A 16441-nucleotide genomic window follows, 5' to 3' on the forward strand; every position below is an offset into this window, starting at 1 on the left:
CCTTCTCCCATCTCTGTTTTGCAGACACTTGCAAGGCCAAGAGTGGGGGGGGGGTACGGTCCAGACCCCCTGCTTGCAGTAACCATGGCAAAAGCCATTCCCCAGCCATTTACGGCTGTGACACACAGACCTGGGAATTCATTTACATTCAGAGCAATCTGTAAAGATCCATTTGCTGCCTTCGGATTGCGAGAGATGGAGGCACTTTGCTCAGGGGTCTTATTTTTAGATGCAAGTGGGCAGCCCGTGGCCTGTGGACCAGAAGCAGCTCTCTACCTCCTCTCCAAAGAGAGGGGGAAAGGTGTGTTTTTTTAGGTTTTAAAGCACTTCAAACAATCTGGTCCCCCCCCCCGATAATTCTGGGAACTGTAGTTTGTTAGGAGTGCTGAAAGTAGTTAGAGAAGGCTCCCTACAGTGGTACCTCAGGTTACATACGCTTCAGGTTACAGACGCTTCAGGTTACAGACTCCACTAACCCAGAAATAGTACCTCGGGTTAAGAACTTTGCTTCAAGATGAGAACAGAAATCATGTGGCAGCGGCACGGCGACAGCGGGAGGCCTCATTAGCTAAAGTGGTGCTTCAGGTTAAGAACAGTTTCAGGTTAAGAACGGACCTCCAGAACAAACTAAGTTCTTAACCTGAGGTACCACTGTATTCCTATTCACAGAAAGATATAATTCCCAGAGTGCTTGAGCAATCAATCTGTCTTCATAGGAAACTTGGGGAATTGTAGCTCTGTGAAGAGAATAGGGGTTCATTCCACAATGACATCTCTAGGTAGGGCTGCCTGAAACTCCCAATCCATGAATGCAGATAATTCTGAGCTAGACTGGTCTGACTCAGCATAAGGTAGATTCCTATGTTCCTACCTGCATGCCTAATGCTGAGTGCATCCTCTGAACTCCTTCGCTTCAGACTGCAGAGGTGGATCATGATGCAAAGCTTTCCCCTCCTGTGTTTGAGTGGCATTGACTGAGGCTAACCGGAGGCCTCTACAAAGCTGCTAATCCTCCTCCTTTCACCAAGGGAGGCCTCTGCTAGTCAGCTGGCCTGGGCTTCTGCTGCTCCAGCATTTTTTAAAAGAGCAAATGGGGGGGGGGGTGCGAGTGAGAAGGCAGCCCAAGAGATGCCACCATCAGAAGCCTAGGGCTCACGATGCAAGCTGTGTTTACATGGATAAGTTCCAGTACCACGTCCGCTGGGCAGTGCCAAGGAACGTGTGTTCTTGGCCTCAGGGTCCTCCATTGCCCCCCAAGGAAAGGGGATGCAGTGAATCTGGTTGCCCTCTCTGCTCCCAAAATACTCTGAAATCTGCATTTCCCAAGATGCACTTCTGCAGCCCAGCCAAGTGCATATATTAGTGAAAAGTGCATTAAAAGCGGGAATTGATTTGCCATAAAGGTATATATTGGGCAAAATGTCATAGCAAGAGAGGAGAAATCCACACTAAAATGCTGCCACGTTTTCACAAGGACTTGCCTTTAAGGAACGCGCACACTGATGTGGAAATGTGGAGAATAGGACTTAAGAGTGGAGAAGTGAGAAACAGAATCCAGAATTAACAGATCCACCCACTCCTAGCCACAGGGTCCTCCTTGTTTGTCCTCACATAAAGGGGTTAAAGCATATTGAGTCCCCCCCATGGTGCTTCCAGCATAAGGTGGAGAGGGAGGTGGGAGACGGACAGAGAGCAAGTGGCCGAGGGCGAAAAGTCAAGGAGCCGCCTGGAGCATCCTGATGAAACCGACCGCGGAGGATGAGCCAGGAATAGCTAAGTGAGATCCATCCAGCCCTTATGTGGGAAAGTTTGTGTGGGAAAGTGGCACCTTGATTCCCATCTATGGCTGGGAAGGATGGAACAGGGTCTGGGTGGGGGCCAGTCAAAGAAGGGAACCTCCACACTTGCTTTGTGGAACAGCACTATGGACATAAGCAAGGTCAGGCTTTCGGCAAATTGTGATCAATGCAAAATCCTAACCTGATGTGTGCATGGGCTGGGAGCCTGCTCAGGTGAGAACTGGTCCATCTTGATCTGTATTGTCTACACTGACTGGCAGCAGTTCTCCAGGGTTTGAGACAGGAGACATTCCCAGTCTTTCCTGGAGACCCTGGGGAATCTCCTGCAAGGAAGACTCTGATCCTAAACCTCTGCAGCCTTGCAGGGTACATTCAGGAGAAGAAAAGGCTAAGAAGGGAAACCCTACACAAATCTGAAGTGGAGTCCCTAGGCTGGTTGGATGGCACCTTGCATGCCTCCTTCCGGCAACTCCTGCAGCTAAGCTGGTGCCAAATGTATTGCTTTCCTTTCACATAATTGATCACATAACTGAGGCTGAGAGGGGGGGTCTTGTCATCCGGGCAGCGCAGGCCCTCCATACACACCGCCCAGGCTTGGTACCCCAGGGAGGTCACTTTGGCACTGCTGGCTCTGTACTGTTGACAGGTGGCTGTAACTCACCAGAGTTATAGAGCAGAAAACTTTCCGAACCCCTGCCTGGAGATGTCCAACATGCAAACCAATGAGCTGCAGTCGTTCCCCTGAAAAGAAAAACTAAGAGTCCAGTCCTCATGGTTCTGAATGAAGGACTGCATTAAGTAGGAACAAAGGAAACGGTCTTAAAGTGAATCAAATAAATGCTCCATCTAGTTCAGCAGCATCCACACTGACTGGCAGCAGCTGCGTCCACAGGCGTCTCTCCTCGCCCGAGCAGGAAACGACAGAGGCTCAGTCTGAAGTTTTTTTGTACAAAGCAAGTGCTCTGCCCCTGAATCATAGAGTTTAAAGGGACCCCAAGGACCATCTAGCCCATCTCCCTCCAATGCAGGAATCTCAACTAAAATCAGGGATATATATTTGATAAAATAAACGAATAGGAATATGTAATTAAGTGTATTGTAGGCATGGCTAGACGAATGGCAATCGAAGCAATGCATTGTGGGAAGACATGGAAAGGAAGCGACCACCGCAGGAGAGCGGCTAAGACACAACTACTGTACAGGACTCTTAGCAAAGCTCTCTGCTTCGTAGATCTCGCGCCACTTCCTACGTAACGTGACGTCGCCTTTCTGGCTGCCCTTTTCTGAAGCCACTCCCCCGCCCCTTCTATCATGTCTGCAAGAGGGCGCAGTACTAACACGGTGCTAACGGCACTTCCGGTATACTGGGAGGGGAGGGTTTTCCATAGAGATGTATAGGGCTAGAGTGATACCGCCGCCGGAGCTGATTTTTTCAGATTCCAAAGCACATGAGCATTTCACCACAGAGGTGCTAAGGAATAGAGCGGCACCATTCCATATAAGCCAAGATGGCGGCGTTCCTCCCCTCCCGGAAGTTTGGGGCTCTGACTTTATGAGCCGCTCTATTTTTTCCTCTATGGAATCATTACGTTGGCCAATGGCGGCTGCCGATCTCGTTTATAACGGAAGTCCCGGCTCCTATTAGAGCTCTATGGTCAGTCGCCATCTTGTTCTTGCTTCGTACCGGAGGAGAGGAGGAAGGTTGCATCTCTCGGCCTCATCATGTCCCTGCAGTTGCTGAGAAGAGCGGCGCTCAGGCTGCCCAGCCTGGCTCCCCAGCCTGCCAGAGGCGTCACTGCTAAGGCCCCCAAGGATCCTATAGGGCCCGTGGTAAGGGGGCACAGGGGGAGGGTTATGGGGAGGAGGAGGATTCCGTTTAAAAAAAAAATACAGTATTGGAGACGAGAAAACGTAACAGAAATATAGAACCAGGAGGAAAAGCTTCCCAGAAAAAAGGTGGCGCGGACCACCGCCGCTTCTCATGGAAATGGGTTACGTAAATCATAAATTATTCCAAATAAAATGATATTTGTATTAGTGTGCAGTTGGGGAGCTGATCTTGTGCTGTTCAAAAAACGAGGTGGGTGGGAGGGATACAGACACGTTAGACGTGTGGCTGGTATTCAGCGTAGGCCCTTCCTGTGCTCCGCATCTAAAGCAGTTCTCGTGCCCCTTTAAACAGTCGTGGTCATTGAAAGATTGGTCATTGAAAGGTGTTTGGTTGGGTGGAATGATGTGTATCAATCAAGCTTGCTGCTAGGAAGGAGTTGAAGTTGGGCTAGAGATTGAGGGTGAGTGAGGACAGACGTCCCTTGTGGACTGCAGTGCAGGCAGGTTGTGAGTATCTGGGCACCTAAATGATGGGTGGTGTGAGGAGGGTGGGAATGTTTGCATAATGCATATAACACAGAGCTTTTATAGATGTCATTTGTTACAGAGAGACTTTTGGGCCTACCAAGTAATTCAGTAACCTCTTGCTTCCTGTGTTCTCTGTCAGCTCTCAGTGGTGTCGTGTAGCTGGAGATGTGAACAGCCATGTCTGATTTTTAAAATTTATTTTTAAGCATTATAGTGTTTTCACATGTAGTACCTTCAGCTGTGGTTGTTTCTTTGATTATGCAAATCGTCACTAGACACTCTTATCTCTAGTGCTGGCATTTAGAGGATTGGATCTAGCCCTGGGGCATCTGCTTGCTGCTGATCCTTCCTTCCCTCAAGTCTCAGGGCTAAGCGCTGCTGCTTTTGTCTTCTCTTGCACAGGAGACGGTTATTGGCCTGACCACCTTCTTCATAGCATTCCTGGTCCCATCAGGCTGGATCCTGAAGAACTTGGAAAGCTACAAGACCAGAGAATGAGGAAGGAAGAGTGGACCAACCCTCATCAGCCCTGAAGCACAGGTGCTACTTCCTCCCCAGATGCATGGCTTCCTCCATTCCAGGGAAGAGTTCTCTCCAAGGCCAATCTTCCATGGGGACCAATGTCCTGAAATAGACTCTCTGCTGCTTCCCAGCCATCACAGAGGATGTAGTTCAAGATGGCAGCACTCCGGAGACTTAAATCTGTTACAATAAATCCTGTTACATTCCTGTACTTGTGTCCTCTTTTATCTCTTGTTAACTGTTGGCAGAACACATAGAATTATACTTTGAAACATCCCAAATAAATTGGTGCACAGTTATCTACAGTGGTACCTCACGTTACAAACACTTCGGGTTACAAACTCCACTAACCCGGAAGTAGTCCCATAGGTTGAGAACTTTGCCCCAGGATGAGAACGGAAATTGCACGCTGGCGGCAGCGGGAGGCCCCATAAGCGAAAGCACGCCTCAGGTTAAGAACGGTTTCGGGTTAAGAATAGACCTCCGGAACGAATTAAGTTTGTAACCCGAGGTACCACTGTATGTGCTTCCTCTGAGGAGCGCAAGCAAACTTGCATCTCTTGTTATTATTAATTTATTGATACCCTGTCTTTCCCCCCGATGGGAATCAAAGCAGCTTACAATTGAAAATAAGAATCACTAAAAAACATTGGGGGGGGGGGCAAATTCTGACAGTGAAAAGTTAAAGTGGGGCTTATATTCGCGACCTTACACTGCCAGCAAAGCAGAGTGGCTCCCCCACCACCAAGCAAACAGCCCGGGAGCTTGGGCCATGGCGTGCAGCCCGCCTGCTGCTCCCAAACTTCCCTTGAGCCGTGGGAAGGGGGGGGGGAGGCCGCTGGCAAAGCAGCACAGCTCTCCCCCCCCCCCCCACGCAACTGGGAGCGCGGGCCATGGCGCGCAGCCCATCCACCGCTCCCCCGAGCACAGGTCAGTTGCAGACCATGGAACTTGCCCTGAAGACAAAAGTATTTTGAGCACAACATTTTTTTTGTGTTTCAAAGGCACAGATGTCTGTTCAATGTGAATGTAGCCCTAAGGTTGCAAAGCAGTGATAGGTGACCCCCACCTCCTGAAACGGTTGCATCAGAAATAAGCCATGCTATTCCCCTTCCTGTGCAAAAGTGAAAAATAACTTTGCTTGTTTTTGAGCTAATCTGAATTTGAACTGGAGGCCACCAGCTGCAGCCCTAATCCCCAAGCTTCCCTCCCTTATCTCCCCATAAGCCTCCCTGCCTGCCCCCTGCTCCTCCAATACCCTTTCCTTCCCTCCCACCCACCCACCCACTCACCCTCCAAACCCCTTTTTCCTGCCCCACATGCCTGGCTACTGCTGCTGACACAATCTGGGGGAAAACAGGAGCAGGGAAGAGAAAGAGGTCTCTTACCACCTCCCGCTGGTGCCACGTCCAAGAAGCCCACAGGGAAACTATTGAAACACCACTTGGGAGAAACTACATTTCCCAGGATCGACTTAGGGACACATTTATTAGGGGATTGTCTTTTTTTATTTCCCCCCTTGAATTTTAAAGGTGCAGCTTATACTGTATTTGGGTGCTGCTTATATTCGGGCCAATATGGTACTTTAAAAAGGATAATAATGAAAGCTCAGGGTTTGAGGCACTAATGAAGGTCTTTACAGACACCCAGTTGGTGATTCCCCCCCCCATTTAGAATATCGATAATTGAATAGTGTGGATATTTAGGAGTAAAACGGCTAGCAGTAACAGAATGAATGATGTCATAGTCAATTTATTTATATACCCTATTTTCCACAAATGTATTTGTCGTTCACATTTTTTTTTAAAAAAGGCTAAATAGTCATACAGTTACAATCCATAATAAAAAAGTAAAATAATATGACTACAGCATTAACACTAGAAAACCCCCCCACCAACAATTAACAGTTTAATGTAGGCCATATTGTAAGTGAGCATAAAGATCACCCAAAGGTCAAGTAAAGCTATCTAATAACTTCCACATCCAAAAGTAGTACCCAAAGCTGACAGTGTTAGTATTTACACGCCCAAAAGTCCTCTCAGAGCTGGAGAGTGGAATAAGGAAGGTAGAACCAATCCCTCCCCAGACAATGGTCAATGTAGGGTTTTATCCAATGCTAGTCTTGCAAAGACTTGACCAGTTGCAATTAATGAACTCAAGGTAGTCATGCTCATTAAATTCAGTGGGTCTATTCTGAGTGAAGGTTACCAGATTTTTTTCAATGAATCTGGGGACACTTTTCAACTTCAATGGATTTTGTATGGGGGCTGATTTGTAAATCCAGGGACTGTCTCCGGAATACGGGGATGTCTGGTAACCTTACTCTGAGTACGGCCAGCATAGGATTCAATCCACAATCTCTTTAAAAGAGCTACTACAGCTGCTCCATCCTGGCCTTTTAATGGCTCAACAAATCATTTAATCCCCCAGCTCTTGCCAAGAGGCATCCATAGCCACGTGGAGAAAGGCAGGAATCAAGCAGGCGAATGAAAAAACTGCCTGACTTCGTTCCAATTTGTAGGAAAGCAGGACTGGATCTGACTGGCTGGCCAGTTAGTAAGGGGGCGGGAAGCAGGGGGGGCGTTCAACCTAAATGCTCTTTATACAAGTGTTGTTGGGTGTTCCTTGCAACTTCATTCAAGCAGTGCAGTTTCTAAAGACATTTTTATGTAGGTAGTTTGTGTTCAACACTTTAGAGATGTGTGCATATCTAATATAAGTTACAATGCTAACTTGTCTGGGTCAGAAGCTAAGTTTTACTGATTTGCAGTAGGGGTTTATTCCCAGGTAAATAGGGTTAGCATTGCAGCCTTCCTCTCATGACTTGGTTGGTTTGCTGAAATAGATATTATGGTTTTATGGTTTCTTGCTTAGTAATTACTTGCTTCTTATGGTTTCTTACAATTATTATACAGTATAGTATATTGTTAAGGTTGTACATGGTTTTAGCTGATTTTCCCCAGGCTTATTTTCTCCTCCAGTACAGTGGTACCTCGGGTAAAGTACTTAATTCGTTCTGGAGGTCCGTACTTAACCTGAAACTGTTCTTAACCTGAAGTTTAACTAATGGGGCCTCCCGCTGCTGCCGCGCTGCCGGAGCACGATTTCTGTTCTCATCCTGAAGCAAAGTTCTTAACCTGAAGCACTATTTCTGGGTTAGCGGAGTCTGTAACCTGAAACGTATGTAACCTGAAGCGTATGTAATCCGAGGTACTACTGTATTGTATTCTGCTTTGGGAAAATATTGAAAGATGATAAATATATGTAAGTAAATTGTTAATTTCTAAGGTGCAACGAAACTTTTGAGTGTCTTGTAATAGACCGACATAGCTACTCATCAAGAAACGAATCAGCTCCCACTCCCTGTTTTTTTTTTAGTTTTCAAAAACAGGATAGGGTGTTTTTTATGATGGCATGTTACTTTCCTTCTGCTGTTCTGAATCTAATGATTGTTTAGAGCACGCTCTTTTATTTGGAAGTTTTAAAGTTTGGCGGGAAAAAAGGGGGGGGGGAGACTGTGCCCTGCAAGCTTTTTAGCAGCAGTTGCTTTTTAATTCAAAACGAGTTTCGAGTTCCCGTCATACTGGGATCAATTAAAATGCATTGAAAGTGTGTTGCCCCTCATTGGCAGTAGGTGGCGCAGTTGTGTGGTTCTAGGTCATTCTCTGGTTAAAGAGACATCTAGCTTTGCTTGGTTATGATTCATTACATTTTATATTTTGCCTTCTGCCCAAGATGTAGCTCAAGACGGTGTATGTGGGGCTTCCAGTCTTCCATCCTGGTGGTATCAGGACAAAGACGAACTTTGCATTAGCAAGCTTGCTAGACTGATCATGTGTTTTTAGGACCATATCCTGGGAATCTATTCTAGCCCATGGGTAGGCAAACTAAGGCCTGGGGGCCGGATCCAGCCCAATCGCCTTCTAAATCCAGCTCGCGAACAGTCTGGGAATCAGCGTGTTTTTACATGAGTAGAATGTGTCCTTTCATTTAAAATGCATCTCTGGGTTATTTGTGGGACCTGCCTGGTGTTTTCACATGAGTAGAATGTGTACTTTTATTTAAAATGCCTCTCTGGGTGATCTGTGGGGCATTGGAATTCGTTCATTCCCCCCCCCCCCCAAATATAGTCCGGCCCCCAACAAGGTCTGAGGGACAGTGGACCGGCCCCCTGCTGAAAAAGTTTGCTGACCCCTGATCTAGCCTCTTAGCAGCAGTATATTATAGTGGAAAGATTGTGGTTGCACTCAGGTCCAGCTTGTGGGATTCCCACAATCATTTGGTTGTCCATAATGAGAACAAGAGGCTGGAAAGATTCTCGCCTTGCAGGGGGTTGGACTAGATGACCCTTGGGGTCCCTTCCAACTCTACAGTTCTATGACTATGTGGGCATTTGGCCTGATCCAGCAGAGCTCTTCTTGAGGCAGAAATGTTCTTGAGTTTTTCATGTGAATTGAGGATGCCTCAGGAGCCTCCTCACAGGAAAACTAACTAGCTCTTATATAGCAAGATGGTAGCTCCACCGATGGTTCACTTTTTTGCCTGGTATAGTAAGTTTTGTGAAAAGTTTCAGAAAGCCCAGCTTTCCCTCCTTCCCATCTTTTGCAAGCAACAGGGAGCGGTGACAGACCCTTGGCACATAGATCAATATGATAAGTTACTCTCCTGCTGATGGCCGTAGTGTCATGGTTTGGCTAACTCCTGTTGCATTAGTTATATTGGTGTTCTTGGGTCCCCAAATGTTGGACTACAAATGCCATCTTCCCTAGCTATTTTTAGCCAGTCAGGGATGATGGGAGTTGTAGTCCAGCAACATCTTGGAATACAGGGTGCTATATCACAGGCAAGTCCTATTTCCTTGGTCCAAGCAATGCTCTGTGTTGGCAACTTCCTCCCCCCCTCCCATGATTTGCATATAGCATTTCAGTTTCATGCTCCAATTACAGGGGAGGCAAGCAGGGACGCGGACTTATAAAAAATATTGGGGGGCCCCGGGAAAGCTCATGAATAATAAATAAGCTCATGAATATGCAAATAAAGTGGCTCCGGCCCTAAATAGGGCAAGCCACGCCCCCCAGCCAGCCGATTGGCTGGCTGGGAGGTGTGGCCAGTCGGGATTCCCCTGTTCTCGCGGGGGCTGAAACCGCCAGGAGGAAGGAAATTCCCCCCGGCAGTGCCTTGGCAGTGGCGGTGGTGCTGCGAAGCAGCGAGGCAGGAGCCCCCGCCCCGGCGCTCTGCTGGAAGGGCGCCCGAGATTATTGGGGGGGCTGAGCCCCCCCAAAAATTTTTTTGAGGGGGCTCGAGCCCCCTCAAGCCCCATGGAGTCGGCGCCTATGGAGGCAAGTGGCTAAAACATGGCTGGACAACCTTTTTCAGCCTGAGGGTTAAATCTCACTTCTGGGTTGGCTGTTTTTTTGCTTCCTTCCACTATGCTCCTTTTCCTCCCAGGGACACCATGTTGGAAGCCAACGCCACACCTGATGACACGAAGGCTTCCGTTCAAGAAATCCCAGAAGGTCCCAGAGCGGTCCAGACCCCTCTGAAGAGCCAGCAGGAGAAGAGGAGTATAGAAGAGAGGTTGGGATTGTACCACACCCTGCCCAAGAGACGTGAACGCATTGGCTTCTATAAGGGCAGGCCCATCTCGTCCAAAGTAGACTCCTTCCGACTGAAGAAGCCCTTGTAGGCCTGCCATGGCTGAGTCTTCCCCTTTGGTAAGTCTTCCCTTCTCCCAGCCTCCCAAGTATGGGTAAGGGCAAAGGGCCATAGCTCAGGGGCAGGGCATCTGCTTTGCATGCAGAAGGTCCCGGGTAGCAGGATCAGTCCCCAGCATCTCCAGGTGGAGCTGCGGAAGACTCGCTATTTGATGCCCTGCCTGCCAATCAGTAGAGACCACGGGTCTTCAACCCATAGCTAGGTCGTGAGGCCATCTCAGGTGGGTTGTTGCTACCATAAAAATATTCAATAAACGTTCATATTTAATATATTTTCAACTAATTTAAGAGTAGTTTAATAGTAATAATAATTTTTTATTTATACACCGCCCTTCCTGGTTCAGAAAACCGGGCTCCGGGTGGCTAACAACAAATTTAAAACACTTAATTGATGCAACAAAAAACAGCATAAAATACAGTATAAAACGTGCATAACAATAAATTCAGAGTTCAAAAATCAATTTAGGGGGGAAATCCATCCAATAAACATTAGATGATCACCAGGGCTAGCTGGCTAAATTAGTCCTATTTGGGCCAGTGAGGAGACCAGGGGAGAATTAGCTGTGGGATCCCAGAGCAGGTAATCTTCATAAAAAGGGGAGGGGGAAGGAAGAAAGGGGAATAAACTATCAGGCTAAGTGATTTACTAGTCAAGTTGCATCTGCTTCCTGACTCAGGGGTCTAAGTGGAGCCCCAGTGAGCTCAACTAAACTTACTTCTGCTTTCCTGGGATTCACTGAATTCAGTAGGGCTTGCTTGTGAGTAGACACGCATCTGCTTGCACTGCTTACCGACAAACACCCTCCCCATCATTCTCACATGGTACCCAACCTCCCATTTCAGCATAAGGCTGCCAGCTAAACCTTCTCCCCTCCATTCTGTCCCCCCAAAAAAGCCTTCCTCCCACCAATCTCCTTTTTTATCAAAGGGAGGAAGGGCAAGCAAAAAGGCAGTCTCCTTTAAATAAAAAAACCTTCCTTTTTGATATGGAGGAAAGCTATTTAGGGGAAAACAACAACATAAACACCACCAGAAAACAAAAATAATAACTATTCTGCCTCTTTTTTTCCTAATAGAAAAAAGAAAAGTCCAGTCATGAGGGGTCCCTCCTGGATTGTTAGCAGACTCTGCATAAATAGCTGAGCTCTAAGTGGGAAGATACCAATGAAACTGAAAGAGTTTGCTGGTTTGTGTGAGGGCTTATCTTCATTTCTTAGGAGGGAGGAGGCAAAGAGCAAATAAAGCTGGAGACACAGTGCCTGCAAATTACAGTGGTACCTCAGGTTACATGTGCTTCAGGTTACATATGCCGCTAACCCAGAAATATTACCTCAGGTCAAGAACTTTGCTTCAGGATGAGAACAGAAATCGTGCAGCAGCAGCAGCAGCAGGAGGAGGAGGCCCCATTAGATAAAGTGGTGCTTCAGGTTAAGAACAGTTTCAGGTTAAGAACCGACCTCCAGAACAAATTAAATACTTAACCCGAGGTACCACTGTATCTGCAAAGTAACTAAAGTATGGGTTCAGCTGAGCTTACCCCTGGGAAGCTGTTAAGTGTCCACCTTTTGTTTACAGGTATACTGCCTTTTTGAAACACTTACCACGATGTTATTTCAATACCGGTAATAAAGGTATTCAACAGTACAGCCAAACCTCGGTTGTAATCCGATCCGGAAGATCGTTCGACTTTTGAAACATTCAACAACCAAGGCGCAGCTTCTGACTGGTTGGAAGAGCTTCTTGCACTCAAGCGGAAGCCGCATTGGACGTTCGGGTTCCAAGAAACGTTCGAAAACCGGAGCATTTACTTCCGGGTTTTTGGCGTTTGGGAGCCGAAACGTACTATAACGGAGGCATTCGGGAACCGAGGTTTGACTGTATGACGATTTATTGCACAGCCCTAGACATGGCTCCTTGGTTTGAAAAAGTTCCCCTGTTAGGCTGTTGGACTAGGATTTGGGAGACCCACTCAACCTTGATGCTCACTGGGTAATGTTGGGACAGCATCTGTCTCTCAGCCTAGCCTACCTCGTGGGGTTGTTGTGAGGGAAATATGGAGAGCAGGCCACCTTTAGCTCCTTGCAGGAAAGGTGGGATATCAATGGAGCAATTCAGTAAGTAAGTAAATAAAACTACTCCCATTCTCATCCGCTTTGGGTCCATTTCCTCCCTTAGAAGCCAACTCTTGAGGAGAAATGAATGTGTCCCTTTATCCGCAGCCTGCATCTCCCACATTGCAAGAGCCAAAGTATGTTTTGAACTGTTGGTGACATACTGTCAGACAACTGTGCGCTGTTGTTTTTCTAATATATATTTAACCCAAAAGAACAAACAGTTCTGGCTTTTAAATCTGTGTTGAACAGACTGCTGCAAAGCTAAATGAAAACAAGCTGGGGGGGGACCCCCCTCCTGTCCTCAGCAGTGTAGAATAGAGGCGAAGCTGAGGCTCCAGAGAAAACAACCCTTTCCCCCTCTGAAATGCCGGAGGTATGTTTTTACGTCCCCTGAGGTTGTGTATGTGCTGTACCTTTAAAACACATTCTTTCCTTCAAGAATTGTAAGTGCTGTAGCTTACCCCTCGAAGAATAAGAACTGTAGTTTAAGGGTGCTGGGAATTGTAGCTTTGTGAGGGGTAAATGACAGTTCCCAGGATTCTTGGAGTAGGAAGGAAGCCATGTGCTTTTAAATGTATGGTGTGGATGCGACCTGAAACAATTGTCAAATCAATTCATTACATTTGTTACCATGACAGAGTGCTTTGCAAGCCTTGGTTGATCACTGCGTGCTTACACACACACACACACACACACACAAACTTCATGGGGCTTTGCTTCCCCACTTCTGGTCCAGCTGCACCATTACCTGCCCCACAGGTGGGCGTAGCTTGGGCAAAATGGCCTTGTGAGATCCAATGGGGAGGCTTAGTGGGCATAGCCAAGGGTCTATGGCTGCAGATTCCCCACCCCTGTCTTAGCTAATCTGAACCCATCTACAAGTTTCTATTGGAAATTTGTACTTTTTAAGACAGGACTCTATTCTTTTATTTCTGGTCATCCATTCCCTTCAGATCTTATCATTTCTCAGATGCCTTCATACACTTCTTTTGCTGCTGTAAACAAGCACTTTGACTTTTCTCCATTTTAAATTGCTCTGCAACTGTCGAGTAATCGCTGTATTGATCTTTGTCTGGAAATGTCAAGTTTCTCCAACTGTCCTTCTAAAGAATTTTCCTGCTACATAATTATCATCTGGTTTCACTTTTGCTGCTCTACTAAACTGGCAGGATCTTTAAAAATAAATAAATCTGCATGAGCTAAGGCAGGTAAATCAGTATTTGACCTTAACGGCATTTAAATGCTGTATTCATATGTCTTATTTTAATTTGGCTTCTGTTTCCATCCAAGTGTTTCTTCAAAGTAATCATAAAACGACCAATTAGTACATAGAGTGCCTGGGGAGGGGGGAGGGTTGTCAAGCTTTTACCTTTTACAATCTGAATAAATGTTTACTAATTACAGGTAACCCTGCATTAATCTCATCTGACCTCCTGGTTAATATGGGAAACAACATTCCGTTGGGCTTCGAGATAGCTGTGAACGAGCAGATTAATGAGTGCTAATGACGGTGCCGATCTGTTGCAAAACCAATTAACGCAGATTGGAACGTTGTTAAAATCCATTTTTAAAAAATAAAATAAAATAAATGAGCTTCCTTATCTGTCTTGTGGAATAAATATGGGGCTTTGTACCTTTTTTGCAAAATGGCAGATAATGAGAAGATGTGTAAGTTATCTCCCATAGAACTGGATGTTGTGTGTCAAATTATTGAAAGGGGTGAGAGGTTGGGATGAATTGTAATTGACTTGGCTATTCTTTATGAAGTAGCATCAAAAGGCCAAGCTGCAAATGATTAATAATACTGAAACAAGCAACTGGGAGGATCATGACTGGATAGCTCAGTCGGTTAGACGAGCATAGTGCTGAAAATGCCAAGGAGGCTGCAGGTTCAGTCCCCGTATGGGACAGCTGCACAGGGGGTTGGACTAGATGATCCTCAGGTCCCTTCCAACTCTACAAATATATGAATCTATGACAGCTATGTGCTGTGACCTGTAGGTCAGCTAGGAAGATGGACACGTCTTTTATTTGGATGTATTGTTTTAAAACTGGGAGTTTCCATAACCATACTTGTGGGACCTCCTCCTTTTCTACGATCTCCTATTTCCTACTGTGAAAGCAACAGCCTTCCCCCGCCCTCCATGGCATTTGCCTCAGCAGCAGCTGTTCACAGGTACATTTCACTTGTACATGGAAGTTCCATTTAGATGCCACAAATTTGGCTGCCTCTAAACTGTCGGCATTGTGTAGAAGGAATTCAAGCAGACATTGAGAAAGTTAGGTTTGTGTAATTAAAGCACTTAGTCGTCCTAGCTCTACAATCCCGCTTAAAAAGAAGGAAAGAAATGGATGTTTTGTGGTTAGGAAAGTGACAGTGAAATGTACTGGAAAGTGTAGGAAGAATAAATGATTAATGAGAAGATGTCTGACCACCGTGCAAGCAAATAAGGACAGATGCAGGAAGAATACTTGTTGCCCTTTATTCTTCCCACAGAGAAATTGGAGCAAGTGCTCAGTAAAGACTGGATATAATCTAACCTCTGCATAAGCTTTGTGCAAGCAAATTGGGATGAACGCTTGCTAAACAGGTCAACTGGAGGTGCCCTTTTGTTAACCTGCTGCCTTTTACAGGCATTGAAATGGTCATGTTGCATCCTGAGGTGGTAAATTCCATGTTAAGTGAACCTTCTTAGAAGGAACCTAAAATGCTATGAGAAAAGTAAAGGTAAAGGGACCCCTGACCATTAGGTCCAGTCGTGGCCGACTCTGGGGTTGCAGCGCTCATCTCGCTTTCTTGGCCGAGGGAGCCGGCGTACAGCTTCCAGGTCATGTGACCAGCATTACTAAGCTGCTTCTGGCGAACCAGAGCAGCGCACAGAAACGCTGTTTACCTTCCTATTTATCTACTTGCACTTTGGCGTGCTTTCGAACTGCTAGGTTGGCAGGAGCAGGGATTCGAACCGCCGACCTCCTGATCGGCAAGTCCTAGGCTCTGTGGTTTAACCCACAACGCCACCCATGTCCCATGAGAGAAGTAAGATTAACTAAAACAAGAAAGGAAGACTAGTCCTACTACAGCTTTGCCTTCTCGAAAGGGTCACTGTGAGGCATATGCATTTGATCTCAATGTGCAGTTTTGTTTTTTTAAAGATCTGCAGTGTTTTCTTTCTGCTAAACTATTTTCTCCTCCTTCTTTCTTACAGTTCTGTTACTAGGATTCTGGTGCATCCATGAAGCAAACATCTCTTTGGATAAATTAAGAGCCACAACGACCTGCCGTATGAAATTCCATACACATTCACAAGCACCAATATGAACTGCATTTTGCTTGTCTCTAGCAAGGTTGCTCTGGTCTCTTCCTCCTCCTTGCCCTCTGCATTCTTCTTCTTTTTGCAAACCTTGAAGCTTTCAATTCTAAAGAATGTTCATATGGCAAACACTTCCATGTTAGAAGGAATAAGTTGGGGCACTGAATATGTATATAACTTCTGCTGTACAAAATGATTCTCCTCTGCTTCTCATTAGGTTTCACTGTTATTTCATTATTATCATTTTGTAATAAGATTTGAAACCTCTTCAGGCTTTTAGTATACTTAAGATGAAAAGTTTTCTATTTCTTTGCTGCGTTGAGAGAAATGAGTGCTACCTTCTATCTTCATACACCAGTATTTGCTGAATTATCAGGATAGTATATGATGAACCAGATCGCAAAATAAAAACAGGAGTAAATGTATACTAAAATTGGTACTAACATATAACACATTGAAAGTCAGGGTGTGAAAAGGTAACAGGTACAAGGACCCATTTCACCCTGATAAAACATGGCCAGGCATTGGCAGAATGAGAATCACATTATAAGTGATGATGAGAGTAAAAGAATCATTTTGGAGGAGTGGGGGAAAGAAAAACCTTGGAAAACAATGTGTAAGTT

The 16441-nt window shown here is 46.0% G+C and overlaps 2 long non-coding RNA genes across 2 annotated transcripts; both read left to right on the top strand.

Annotated features, from left to right (window-relative positions):
* The first annotated feature begins 3262 nt into the window (after nt 1-3262).
* On the top strand, nt 3263-4890 carry LOC308576244. The gene is made up of 2 exons (XR_014003160.1): nt 3263-3629; nt 4560-4890. It is a non-coding gene; the product is annotated as an uncharacterized lncRNA (long non-coding RNA).
* A 2355-nt stretch (nt 4891-7245) lies between these two features.
* On the top strand, nt 7246-16036 carry LOC308575531. Its single transcript, XR_014002862.1, has 3 exons — nt 7246-7348; nt 10128-10393; nt 15714-16036. It is a non-coding gene; the product is annotated as an uncharacterized lncRNA (long non-coding RNA).
* The last annotated feature ends 405 nt before the right edge of the window (nt 16037-16441 follow it).

This window comes from Podarcis bocagei (assembly GCF_964188305.1).
Source record: "Podarcis bocagei genome assembly, chromosome: 16".
NCBI classification, from domain to species: Eukaryota; Metazoa; Chordata; class Lepidosauria; order Squamata; family Lacertidae; genus Podarcis; species Podarcis bocagei.